Source organism: Leopardus geoffroyi, chromosome A2 (assembly GCF_018350155.1).
Source record: "Leopardus geoffroyi isolate Oge1 chromosome A2, O.geoffroyi_Oge1_pat1.0, whole genome shotgun sequence".
Lineage (NCBI taxonomy): Eukaryota > Metazoa > Chordata > Mammalia > Carnivora > Felidae > Leopardus > Leopardus geoffroyi.
Window position 1 is genome coordinate 17,335,010 of NC_059331.1, and position 13,370 is coordinate 17,348,379.

General features: G+C 37.8%; 1 protein-coding gene across 35 annotated transcripts in view; it reads right to left on the bottom strand.

Moving 5' to 3' along the window:
• Positions 1 to 13,370, bottom strand: part of MAP4 (microtubule associated protein 4) — a 198,103-nt gene that overhangs the window by 68,549 nt on the left and 116,184 nt on the right. The gene's annotated exons all lie outside the window — the stretch shown is intronic.

The following is a 13,370-nucleotide window of genomic DNA, read 5'->3' on the forward strand; positions in this document are numbered from 1 at the left end:
TAATAAGAGAGAAACAGTTCACTTATCACATTAAAAACTTAATATATTTATAAGTAATTTAAATATTGGTACATACTGTGGATTCAAAACTGTGTTTAAGCATTTAATATGGAGGAAAAGCGACTTCACTCTTTGCTTAGTTTTGTTTATACTTGCTGTGAACAATGTGTAAACTTTTCTTTAATTTCCCTTATACTTTGTTTGCTCTGATCATATTTATTAAGATGTTATTCTTTGTCTGTTAAGTCTAATGATAAAAAATTAAGACTTGGAAAAAATCTCTTCCAACACAGTTATAACACAAGCAACTCAATTTTAAATGGGGAAAAGATTTCAACAGACATTTTCATCAAGGAAAATACACAAATGGGTAATCTGCACACGAGAAAAAGCTCATCATCATTAGTCAATAAGGAAATGCAAACTGCCATCACTGTGAGATGCCACTACACTACAGAACTGCTAAACCAAAAGACTGATGATACCAGGAGTTTGTGAGGATATAGAGAAAAAGGAAGCTTCTTTCATTCCTGGAGGGAATGTTAAATTCTTTAAGTAAATACTAAATAAATACTTTAGAAAATAGTCTGGGGCACCTGGGTGGTTCAGTCATTTAGGCGTCCGACTTCGGCTCAGGTCATGACATAATCTAGCTGTTTGTGAGTTCGAGTCCTGCCTCGGGCTCTGTGCTGACAGCTCAGAGCCTGGAGCTTGTTTCAGATTCTGTGTCTCCTCTCTGTCCCTTCCCTGCTCACATTCTGTGTCTCAGAAATGAATAAACATTAAAAAAAAAAAAAAAAAAAAACTTTTTTAAAGAAAATAGTCTGATGGCTTCCTTTTCTTATTAACAGCTTAACTGAGATAATAAATTTACCCTAAATTGTTTTTTAAGCTTTATTTATTTATTTTGAGAGAAAGAGAGCATAAGTAGGGGAGGAACAGAGAGAAGGACAGAGAGAGAATTCCAAGCAGGCTCCACACTATCCACGCAGAGGCAGACGCATGGCTTGAACCCACAAACCGTGAGATCATGACCTGAGCAGAAATCGAGTCGGATGCTTAACTGACTAAGCCACCCAGGAGCTCCTAAATTTACCCTTTTAAAGGGTAGAATCCAGTGGGTTTTACTATATTCACTGAGTTATATAACTACCACCACTATCTAACTTAAACATTTTTATTAACTCCAAAATCCTATACCCATTCCCCTTTCCCCCTTTCCCCCAGCCCCTAGCAATCATGAATCTACTTTCTGTTTCTGTGAATTTTCCTATTCTAGATATATCACATAAATGTAATCATACAATATGCAGTCTTTTGTGACTGGCTTATTTCACTAAGCACACTGTTTCCAAGGTTCATCCTCGTTGTGGCGTGTGTCAGAACTTCACAGCTTTGTACGGCCAAATAATACTCCATTGTATGAATATACCATAGTTTATCAATTCATCTGTTGACATTTGATTGTTTCCATTTTTTGGCTATTGTAAACAACGTTGCTATATACATTTAGGTACAGGTTTTTGCATATGTTTCCAATTCTACAGAATTTCTGGGTCATACAGCAACTCTTATGCTTAACATTTTGCAAATCTCTCTCAAAAATAAACATAAAAAAAAAAGAAATGTCTATTCAAACCATTTACCCATTTTTTAATTGAGCTATTTGGGTTTTTTAAATTATTACTGAGATGCAAGATTCACTTTCTTTTTTAAATTCAAGCATAGTTAACATACGTTTTATTAGCTTCAGGTGTACAATACAATGATTCAACAATTCTATACATTACTCAGTGCTCATCACAGTAAATGTACTTTAAAAAAAAATTTTTTTTTTAAATTTACATCCAAATTAGTTAGCATATATTGCAACAATGATTTCAGGAGTAGACTCAGTGCCCTTTACCCATTTAGCCCATCCCCCCCTCCCACAAACTCTCCAGTAACCCTCTGTTTGTTCTCCATATTTATAAGTCTCTTCTGTTTTGTCCCCCTCCCTGTTTTTATTATTTTTGTTTCCCTTCCCTTATGTTCATCTGTTTTGTCTCTTAAAGTCCTCATATGAGTGAAGTCATATGATTTTTGTCTTTCTGTAATTTCACTCAGCATAATACCCTCCAGTTCCATCCACATAGTTGCAAATGGCAAGATTTCATTCTTTTGATTGCCGAGTAATACTCCATTGTATATATATACCACATCTTCTTTATCCATTCATCCATCAATGGACATTTGGGCTCTTTCCATACTTTGGCGATTGTTGATTGTGCTGCTATATAAACATGGGGGTGCAGGTGTCCCTGCGAAACAGCACACCTGTATCCCGTGAATAAATGCCTAGTAGTGCAATTGCTGGGTCATAGGGTAGTTCTACTTTTAGTTTTTTGAGGAACACAGTAAATGTATTTTTAATTGCCTTCACCTATTTCACCCATCTCCTCACCCACCTTTCCTCTGGCAACCACCAGTCTGTTCTCTGTATTTAAGAGTGTGCTTTTTGCTTTTTTACTTTGTTCTTTTGTTTCCTAAATTCCACATATGAGTGAAATCATATTGTATTTGTCTTTCTCTGATTTATTGCATTTAGCATTCCACCCTTGAGATCCATCCAAGATTTATTTTCTTGAGGATATCCTTAGTACAAAAAAATTTTAATTTAGACAAAATCCAATTTTTCTTTTTGAAGATTTCATTTTTAAGTAATCTCTACACCCAACATAGGACTTGAACTTACAACACCAAGATCAAGAGTCACGTGCCACTCCGACTGAACCAGCCAAGTGCCTAGACAAAGTCTAATTTATCTGGTTTTCTTTTGTCACTTGTGCTTTGGAGCCCTAAGAAACCACTGACTAATCCAAGGTCATAAAGATCTATGCCTAGGTTTTCTTGTAGGAGATTTATAGTTTTACCTCTTATATTTAGGTCTATGATCCACTTTGTGTTTGTTTGTTTGTTTTTTTATGTGGTAATAGAGGTAGGGGTGACAACTTCATTCTTTTGCACATAGATATTCAGTTTTCCTGGCCCCGTTTGCTGAAAAGACTATAGCAGTCCCCCCTTATTGGTGGAGGATATGTTCCAAGACACCCCAATGGACTCCCGAAACTGCAAACAGTACTGACCCCTATATATACTACTATTTTTCCTATTCATACATACCCTATGACAAAGTGTAATGTATAAATCAGGCACACCAAGAGGTTAACAATAACTAATAATGAAATAGAATAATTATAGCAATATACTATAAACAAAAGTTATAGGAATGTGGTCTATCAAAATATTTTGGTGTACTATGTTCACCCTTCCTGTGATGATATAAGATGACAAAATTCCTGTGATGAAATGAAATAAGGTGAACGACATAGACACTGTGACACAATGTTAGGCTACTGCTGACCTGATCTGTCAGAAGGAGAACCATCTGCTTCCATAAAGCCGCTAGCCATGGATAACTGAAACCATGGAAAGCAAAACCACGGATGAGGGGGTACTGCTGTGTTCTTCTCCCTTGATTTATTTAGCATCCTTGTTGGAAAATGTAAGAGTTTATTTCTAGACTTTGACAGTTTCTTAAAATGTTTCTTAAAATGTTAAACACACACTTACCACATGACCCAATAATTTCAACCCTGGGTTGAAAGAGAAATGAAACCATATATCTATATAAAAACCAGTATATTAATGTTGACAGCTGCATTATTCATAATAGCTAAAAATCAGAAACCCAATGTTCATCAACTAGTGAATGGATAAACAAAATACGGTGCATACATACAGTGGAATAATATGCAGCTGGCTATATAAATGGGAATGAACTACTGATAAACACTACAATACAGATGAGCCTTAAAAGCATTGTGATCTGTGAGAAAAAGCAAGACACAAAAGACTATATGTTTTATGATTCTGTTCACATGAGTTTTCTAGAAAAGGCACAACTATAAAGACAGGAAATAGAATAGTGGTTGCCTAGACTGTAGGTAGGAATGGGAATTGAGCATAAATGGGCCCAAGGGAATTCTGAGGGTGATAAAAATATTCTAAAAATGGATTAGGGTGACTTTAGTATATACTTCCTTGTTAGGGGTATGAACTTTTGTTGAGAGGGGCATAAAAGTCAATGAGAAAGAAGTTTTGGAAGGCTGAGTAGCCACAGTACCAAAGTTTAAAGTTTCCCTACTGTCTTCCTTCTGGAAAACAGACTAAGACCATGTACAGGAAGACATGGCTGCAAGGAGAAGGCTCCGCTACAAGGTACTTATAAACATTTCTATGGCTGCTAACACACCAACTGCTAACCTCAAGGCGAACAGGGAGTGGAAATGGCACGATGCCTCTTTAATTAGTAGCCAACTCATTAGGCTGCCTCTAGGTGTAAATGTTCCCCTTCAAGGTTGCCCTTTATCTTCATGTTTCATATAATCATTTAAATCTGATTTCACCTACATGAAGTGCTTTGTGGGGGAAAGGAGAGAAGAAGAAGAAAACAAACACATTTAACCTAAATTTGCATTTTCTTTTTTTTGAAGCTAATTTATTTGGGGGGGGGGGGGGGAGAGGGAGAGAGAGAGAGAATGATTAGGGGAAGAGGCAGAGAGAGAGGGAGAGAAAGAATCCCAAGCAAACTCCGCACCGTCAGGGCAGAGCCTGATGTAGGGCCGATCTCACAGACCTTGAGATCAAGACCTGAGCCAAAATCAAGAGTAGGATACTTAACCAACTGAGCCACGCAGGCACGCCTCAATTTGCATTTTCTAAAATGGTCCTTTAGGAACATCTCCTGGGAGGATCTTGGCTATCTGAAGATTTTTTTTCTATAAATGTTTTTACTCAAGCACAATAAATATGTGGACTTTAAGTGATTTCCCATGCCTACAAGAATGGGAGGTGGATAATATACTAGAATTTTAAATAAGATATTTAATTATCACTTTCTAAGTAAAACTCTTCTTACATAAATAAAACACCTAATCCCTAAGAAACTCATCTGCTGGATGGAGAGTTAACACAGTAAACGGCTAACCCTCCCGGGTTCTGTGTGTTAACCAGAGCCTTTAGCAGGAGTGGTTTCTCTCTGGTGGTTATGGGCACTGACCTGCATGAAGCTAAGAAACTTCTGCTCTAACTTGTAAGAAAAGGAAACATCACTTCTTCAAAATAGATTTTTTCCAAAATTTAAGCAATGTTTGTCACAGTGCCTTTTTCACATGGGAACTGATTGTCATAATCGTCTTTCATCAGTGATGTTTACAATGGACAATATAGATATTCCACACATAGCTATTCCCAAGGTCAACTCTCACTAAATGACAAAAGTAAATGCCTCCTGTTGTGGTACAATTTGGGGCCAGGGAGAAGAAAAAATTTTAGCAATACAGTCAGATACGGAGTCTACAAGCAGCAGGGACGAGAACACCCGGTACCGTAATGTGATCCTGTAAATTCATGTCTAAGCATCTCCAGGGGTTTGAATGCATCACCTCCATTTCCTCCAAGCACCTCCTCCTCCTTTTGGTCTCTCCCCACCCCCGCACCCCGTATGCTTTCTCTTTTCTGCCACCATTTAGCTTTAAGAGAGCCAACTTTAAATGGCATTTCAACACAAGGAAGTTCTGCAGAGCTGACTATAGTCAAACTGCGTTAGTTGTGGGGTTTAATTTTCTATAATTTCCTGTAATACTTAATATGTATTCATCACTATTTCAGCAGACTTATAGGCCCAATTTTATAGAGACCACATACTTGTTTTTACACAGTGCTGGAGAAGTGGAGAAAACATTCGGCAGAGCCAAATATGAGTTGAGGCCATGGGTAAGAATGGGTAAATAAGGAGCACACCAATTTGAATAGAAAAACCTTGTGGAGGACTACAGTTCTTCACAAAGGACTGCTAGAGAATAGCTAGGACATCGAAGGCCAAAAAAGTAGACCCCAAGGTTTATCTGCCTGTATCCCTCCTAAAGGGGAACCACTCTATTCCCTTCCAGATGGGCCTGGTGCAGCAGTCTATCATGGAGTTTTTGCTTCACTGACCAAAGGGGTACACTTGGGACTCATTCAATCAGGCCAAAAGTCCTCTGGAGAAATCTGATACACAGACCTGACATTTTGGATCTTGAGCCACAATGACATACTGGGCCACCAGTGGCCCTCTTTGCCACTTTGAAAGAGCCTGCCTGAGAATGAAGCCAAAGAGAGGGCAAAGGAGAAAGGCAGAGTGTAAGTGAGTGAGTGAGTGAGTGAGTGAAGCAGAGATAGAACAAGGGGAGGACAGAAAAGCAAGAGAGGGACTTATGAGCCAAGTAGGATTCTAAAAGCCTTTAGGTGTTAAAAAAAAAAAAAAAAAATCTAGCTGTAGGCAGCCAACAGACACATAAATGTACAGTCCCTAGTTCTCAGAATAGGAGATAAATTGAGGAAATGTCTAAAAACTTAAGAAATCTATAATTTGTCTATAACAGTCTGAAGGTTTCTTCAAAGGACAGAAAAGAAATCTAAACCGAAAGTAGAAAGAAAGAAAACTGGACTGGAAATGAGGAGATCCAGGCTCTAACTCTGGCTGCCACTTAACTCCGGGCATGACTTCAAGACTTCTAGAGCCACAGACTACTATACTAACTTAGAATTAAAAAAAAAAAAAAAAAAGGTTGTGATACACAATTTTTAAAATGCATTTTAACTCTAAATTGTGAGACCTCTAACATCCATTCATCTTTATATGCCTCAAAAATCTAGTAAAATATAATTTACATACAAGTACTCAGAAGTTACTGGTTAAATGGAAGTACTTGGACATTTGTTAAGCCAAAAAGATTATAATAAATAAAAAAAAAACCCACAATGTCCTTGGGGTTCACAAGTGGCATATGGAGGAGGGAAGAAGATAAGGTGGCAAATATTTGGATAAACACTTCTTAAAATCAATAAAAATATAAATAATACATTATCTTACCTCTCACATCACAAAAGCACAAATATAACAACAGAGTTCCACTCTGAATTATTAAAAAGAAATTAACCAGAAAATGATAGGAGAAGACAGTTTTCTGATGCTCTGAAGTTGAAGCTAAGAATCAATCTGTAACTGACTCCATAGTACTATAAGCAACAGTCTCAAACCCTGGTCTTTGGCTACTTTCCAGAATAATTTTTCCTCCTCCCCCCCTTATTTATTATTAAATCTTTTAATAAATCTATAGCAGAGTTTAAACAACAGAAAGGGAAGGCAGGAGGGAGGAAAACAGAACAAACAAGTAAGCAAGCAAACAAAGGGATGACCCTGCTCTGATCAAAAGCTTAAATGTAGAAATTTGGGACGGCTTTTTTGTCTCTCTTGGTCTTAGTAATGACCTCTAAAGGATATTTATTCTTTATTACAATATTTATTACAATAAAAAGCATGCTATTAATATTTTTATATTCCATAGAACTTCCATCTTTGGCTTGCATCCTGAATTAGAGAAGATGCACCCACCATCTACTGTTTCAAAGCTCATAAAGGCAATTTGTTTAGGGCTTCAACATGACAAATGCTTCTCCCAGAATAATGTAAATGTTGGATGCTAATCTAACACTCTTCCTCATCTGCTGAAATGAACCGATGGCAGGGCTATTCCCCACTACTTCAACAGGAAAGTCACACTCCAGACAGGCCAGACCCTCGCAGCCACTGCCGAAGCCCATGCTTCTCCTACCCCTCCCAGTGCCTGTGCTCATCAGATGAACCTCTGCCCACTGCTGGACTCACATCCCAGAGCCATGACTCAGGTGTCCGTTTCCACACAGCTTCTGTCATAACTTTAATGCTTAGTCTCCTCCTCTTAGCAATTTCGACCTTCATTGTTCCTAGGAAACAATTTAGTCCCTGAACACATATTTCCTTATTAGTCTAATTTTTTTTTTTTTTTTACTTTTTAAATACTTAAACCTTTAAGTATGTTCATCACTTAAATAATTCATTACTTAACATGTATTAATCTTGTTGCTCCAATCCATTAATATGTTTCTTTGAAAAATAAAGACTATGTTTCTATTACTTTATTTCTTCAAAAGGCCTAGCTCACTGCATGACACAGAACAGCATTTGATAAATAAGCTGTTATCAAAATTATCACAAGGTCCTTATTCTGGACTGGATTATTTAAGCTAATAAATTCACACTATATATAAAATTGCTTGGAAAGTGATTTACATTTAGTATGAGAAAGCATAAGGAACCCCAGGAGATTTTACACAAGAGCCTATCGTGTCTAAAATAAATTTTAGAAGACCAGTGATTCTGCTTACCCTTTGGTTAAAAAGAAACCCATAATTTCAGGGGGTTTTGTTGTTGTTGTTGTTGTTGTTGCTGCTGCTGTTGTTTTATTGAAGTATAGGTGACATCAATGTTTACCAGTTTCAGGTGTACACATACTGATTTAACAATTCCATACATTACTCACTGCTCATTATGGTAGGTGTAGTCACTGTCTATTGTCATATGTTATTACAATTATTGTTGACTATATTCCCTCCACTGTACTTTTCATCTCTGTGACTTATTTATTTTTTAACATTTTTATTTATTTTTGAGAGAGAGACAGAGAGTGAGTATGGGGGGAACAGAGAGAGACAGACACAGAACCTGAAGCAGGCTCCAGGCTCTGAGCTGTTAGCACAGAGCCTGACATGGGGCTTGAACCGGTGAACAGGGAGATCATGACCCAACCCAAAGTAGGATGCTCAACCAACTGAGTCACCCAGGAGCCCCAATATACCTGGAAATTTGTACCTCTTAATCCCATTCACCTATTTTGTCCTTCCCCCCAACCCACCTACCCTCTGGCAACCACCAGTTTGTTCTCTGTATTTAAGAGTTTGCTTGATGTTTATTTTGTTTTTTAGATTCCACATGCAAGTGGAATCATATGGTAATTTGTATTTCTGACTTACTTCACTTAGTATAATACCCTCTAGATCCAACCATGTTGTCACAACTGGCAAGTATGGTGTCTAGATGGGGGGGGGGGGGTGGTCTCTCGATCTGATGGGTGCCCCCAAATGCAGGGTGAGGATTAGGTGGAAGCCAATAGCATGGGAGGTGAAAGAATTCCCCTGAGGTAGAACAAAAGAGAGAGAAGTTTACCGAATACACGGCAGGGGAGCGGTGGGCAGGACAGCAGAGGAACTTTTTTGTTGTTGTTGTTCTTTTTTATGGCTGAGTAGTACTGTTTTACACACACACACACACACACACACACACACACACACCACATCTTCTTTATCCATTCATCTATTAGTGGATACCTGGGTTACTTACATATCTTGGCTATCATAAATAATGTTGCAATAAACATAGGGATGCATATATCTTTTCAAATGAGTGTTTTTCTTTTCTTTGGGTAAATACCCAGTAGCGGAATAACTGGATCTATTTCTATTTTTAATCTTCTGAGGAACTTCCATACTGTTTTCCACAGTGGCTACACAAGGGTTCCTTTTCTTCCACATCCTAGCCTACACTTGTTCCTTGTCTTTTTTGTAGAGACTGCTTTTAGGCAACAGACTTGAGCAATGGAAACTTGAGCAAGGCAAAAAGGCCCAAGGCGGCAACCACTAGGCTAACTGCAAACAGGCTCTTCAAGCAACCTACCTCAAAATAGCCATAGGCCCTAACTGACCAATTACGACCAGGCACAATTCCTAAGATTACCAAAAAAGGGAAAATTCCTGAGGTCTCCATACTTCCTCACTCCACCCTATAACTGTGGCCCCTCACCACCACCTCCTTGCAGTCTCTCTCCTTTGCTGTCCTGCCCACAGGACAATTATTCATTAAACTTCTATCTCTTTTGTATTGCTTTAGGTAAATTCTTTCACCGCCCACACGGCCAACCCCCAACCAACTGGGACACCCCACATTTGGTGGCCCCTCATCTGATTGGAACCCCCCATGTTTTTAATTCTAGTCATTCTAACTGGTATGAAGTGATACTTCATTGTGGTAAAAACAAAAACATCTCAAAAAAATTTTTTTAAGATTCTATTTTTAAGTAATCTCTACACTCAATTTGGGGCTTGAACTCACTACTGGGCTATCAAGAGTCACATGCTCTACTAAGCCAGCCAGGCACCCCTAAAACCCACAATTTTCAATCAGAGATGTGAATACATTTTCTTCAGACATTCTAGGGAAGAAACATGCATCTCTCATTTTAAGATGCAGAAGGCACTGGTTATCTTCCCCCCATAGTGATGGGGCAGCACAGCCTAAAGCGGCTCTCTGGGGAGCTATGTTGAGAAGAGCCAGCCTTCAGCCAACAGTATTATTAATGAGCAAATCTAACAGAGGCTCACTCCCACATCTTCATTCAATGCTACTGACCTAGATTTCCTTCTTAAAACTCCACAGCAAAAGCAGGCAAACTCCCTTGCAGGAACTGTTAGAATAAAAAAAATTTTTTTTCCAGCATAACTGCAATCTACTCAGACACTGATTTCAGTAAAAAAATGAAAGATGAAATTCTAAATAAGAATCAATTTACATAAAGCAATGGAAATAACACTAGATACCTTGGGTCTCCTATAAACGATTCAAGAATGGGAAAAAATACAGGCCAGTTTCTACTGTGAAATTAGATCATTTAATAGTAAAGGCAACTGGTTATATACTAAAAGTGCCAACTAATCAAGCAGTAATATCTATATATCAAAGCCAGAACAATTCTATCAGATAAGATCCATTCCAAGTGAAAGACCAATAGATTTTAATATAACAGAATACAAAACATTCACTGATAAGGTTTTTAAGAAACTACCACTTGTCGATTTTTTATAACTTCTTTAAAAAGTTTTTATTTATTATTTTTGAGAGAGAGAGAGAGAGAGAGAGACCGAGCACTAGCAGGGAGGGGCAGAGAGAGAGAGAGGGAGACACAGAATCCAAAGCAGGCTCCAGGCTCTGAGCTGTCAGAGCCTGAAGAAGAGCTCAAACTCACAAGCCATGAGATGATGATCCGAGCCGAAGTCGTACATTTAACCGACTGAGCCACCCAGGCACCCCTGTAACTTTTTTAAAATTTATTTTGAGGTGGGGAGGAGCAGAGAAAGGGAGAGAGAGAATCCCAAGCAGGCTCCGTGCTGTTAGCACGGATCCCGACATGGGGCTCGATTCCAGGAACCATGAGATCATGACCTGAGTCGAAATCAAGAGCTGGATGCCTAACCAACTGAGCCACCCAGATGTCCCTACTTGTCAAGTTTAATGTCAAATCAAAGAATATCCAGTTACCTGAAAAGGAACTGTCAAAATACTCCTCTTAACTACATATGAGACAGATTTTCTTCATACTCTTCAACTCAAACAACATATTGTGATACACTGAATGCAGAGGCAGCTTTGAGAATCCAGTTGTCTTCTATTAAACCAGACATGAAAGACATTTAGAAAAACGTAAAACAACACAGTCCTTCCAACTAAACTCTTTTTTGAAACTATACTAATTTTTTTTACTTATTAAAATTCTTAATGTTAACGTGTAATGATTACTAGTTATTTTAAAGTAATAAATCTTTTTAACAGTCTCTCAGTTTTAATATCTAATTTGATAAATACTGGCAGAAATAACCCATATCAACAAAAGCTCTTTGGGGTCCTTAATAATTTTGTAAACATACAACTGACAATGAGCTGCACAGACTTAAAGTATACAGTCTGGTAAATTTCAACATATGTATCCTATAACAAGAGAGTAAATATATTCATCACCCTGAAAAGTTTCCTACTTTTGTTCCTTTTCCTAAGTAGGTTCCAAGCCCAGTCTGGAGCCCCAATGTGGGACTTGCACAACCCTGAGATCATGACCTGAGCCAAGATGGAGAGTTGGACGCTTACCCAACTAAGCCACCCAGGCGCCTCATAGTTTCCTACTTTTTAAGCCATGAAGTTGTCTTGATATCAATAGGTTTGAGAACTGATGACATATTGGAGACATTCTCCCTCTACAGAATACTGCTATTTATTTGGAAAGACAAAGAAAAAAGATAAAGAAGAAGCACTGATTGGGGCAGAAAAACTCAGCTCTTTGGATTAACTCAGTTAATTCCTCTGAACCTCAATATCTCACTTATATCAATGAAAGGACTGTACTAGTATCTATCTGCTCTCTTAGCTCCCTTCAGTTCTAAAAGGCCATTAGCCCACATCCCTACACACACACTGTAGACTCATGTGTAAAGCTAACAATAGCTCTTCTAGCTCTTTCTCCCAATGCCACCTCCAAGCATGATCACTCTTCTAGCTCCTTTCTACAACTCCCCCAACTCCCCTACCTCCAAGCATCAAGAAGTCCAAAACAAAGTTCAAGCTTCATAATGCTTCTATGATACAAACTTAGCCATCTCTGAAATGAGGAAATACATAATACAACATCTTATTAAGAGCTAAACTGTACCATGAAGGTGTTTAAAATTCATGAAAAGAGAAGTAAGAAAATTAATGCTGGCAAGAGGGCTTCACAGAAAAGACAGGGGGCAATCTCTGAATATGGTTTTTTTTTTTAAGTGAAAAAAAATTTTTAATATTTATGTATTTTTGAGAGAGAAAGGGGGGTAGACAGAGGGAGACAGAGGATTTGAAGCAGGCTCTGCACTGATAGCAGACAGTCTGATATGGGGCTCAAACTAAGAACCCCAAGATCATGATCTGAGCCAAAGTCGGTCACTTAATCAACTGAGCCACCCAGGCAACCCTCTCTGAATATGGTATTTTCAATTACTGTTAACAATGTAAATAACACATTTGAGAAAGTCTTAGATTATTATTACAAAGATAAAACAAAATTGAACAGGCAAATAGCACATATATACCCATATATTATAGAACAGTAAAATAATTGTGGCAAAATGTTATTCATTGGTGAATCTGGAAAGACATACAAAAGTTCCTTATTTGTTCTATTCTCTCAACATTTTTGTATCTTTGAAATTATTTCAAAATAAAAATTTCAGTAGTTCTATTTTCTATAAATAGAAAAAAGCAACAGAAGAAAGCCAACTCCTCAGGCTTTCAGCCAACTCCAATTTTTACAATAAAATAGATTTAAATATTCATATCCAGCTATATTAGGATGTCTTTGTACTAAATAGACAATAAAAGCCCACCAACCTTCCTAATCTGAAACTGAACAATCTTTGACATACCTAAGATGGATGGGAGACTTTTTTTTAGGAGTTCATAGTTCTAATAATATTTGAAAACATGAAGCATTGAAGGTCTCAAGTGGGAAGGAAATTATGACTATGTGTTAAGTTTCTTTCTGGTTCACTGTAAAACAAACCAGCACACTGGTCTTAGAAATGTCCTAAGAGATCACATGATATGCTTC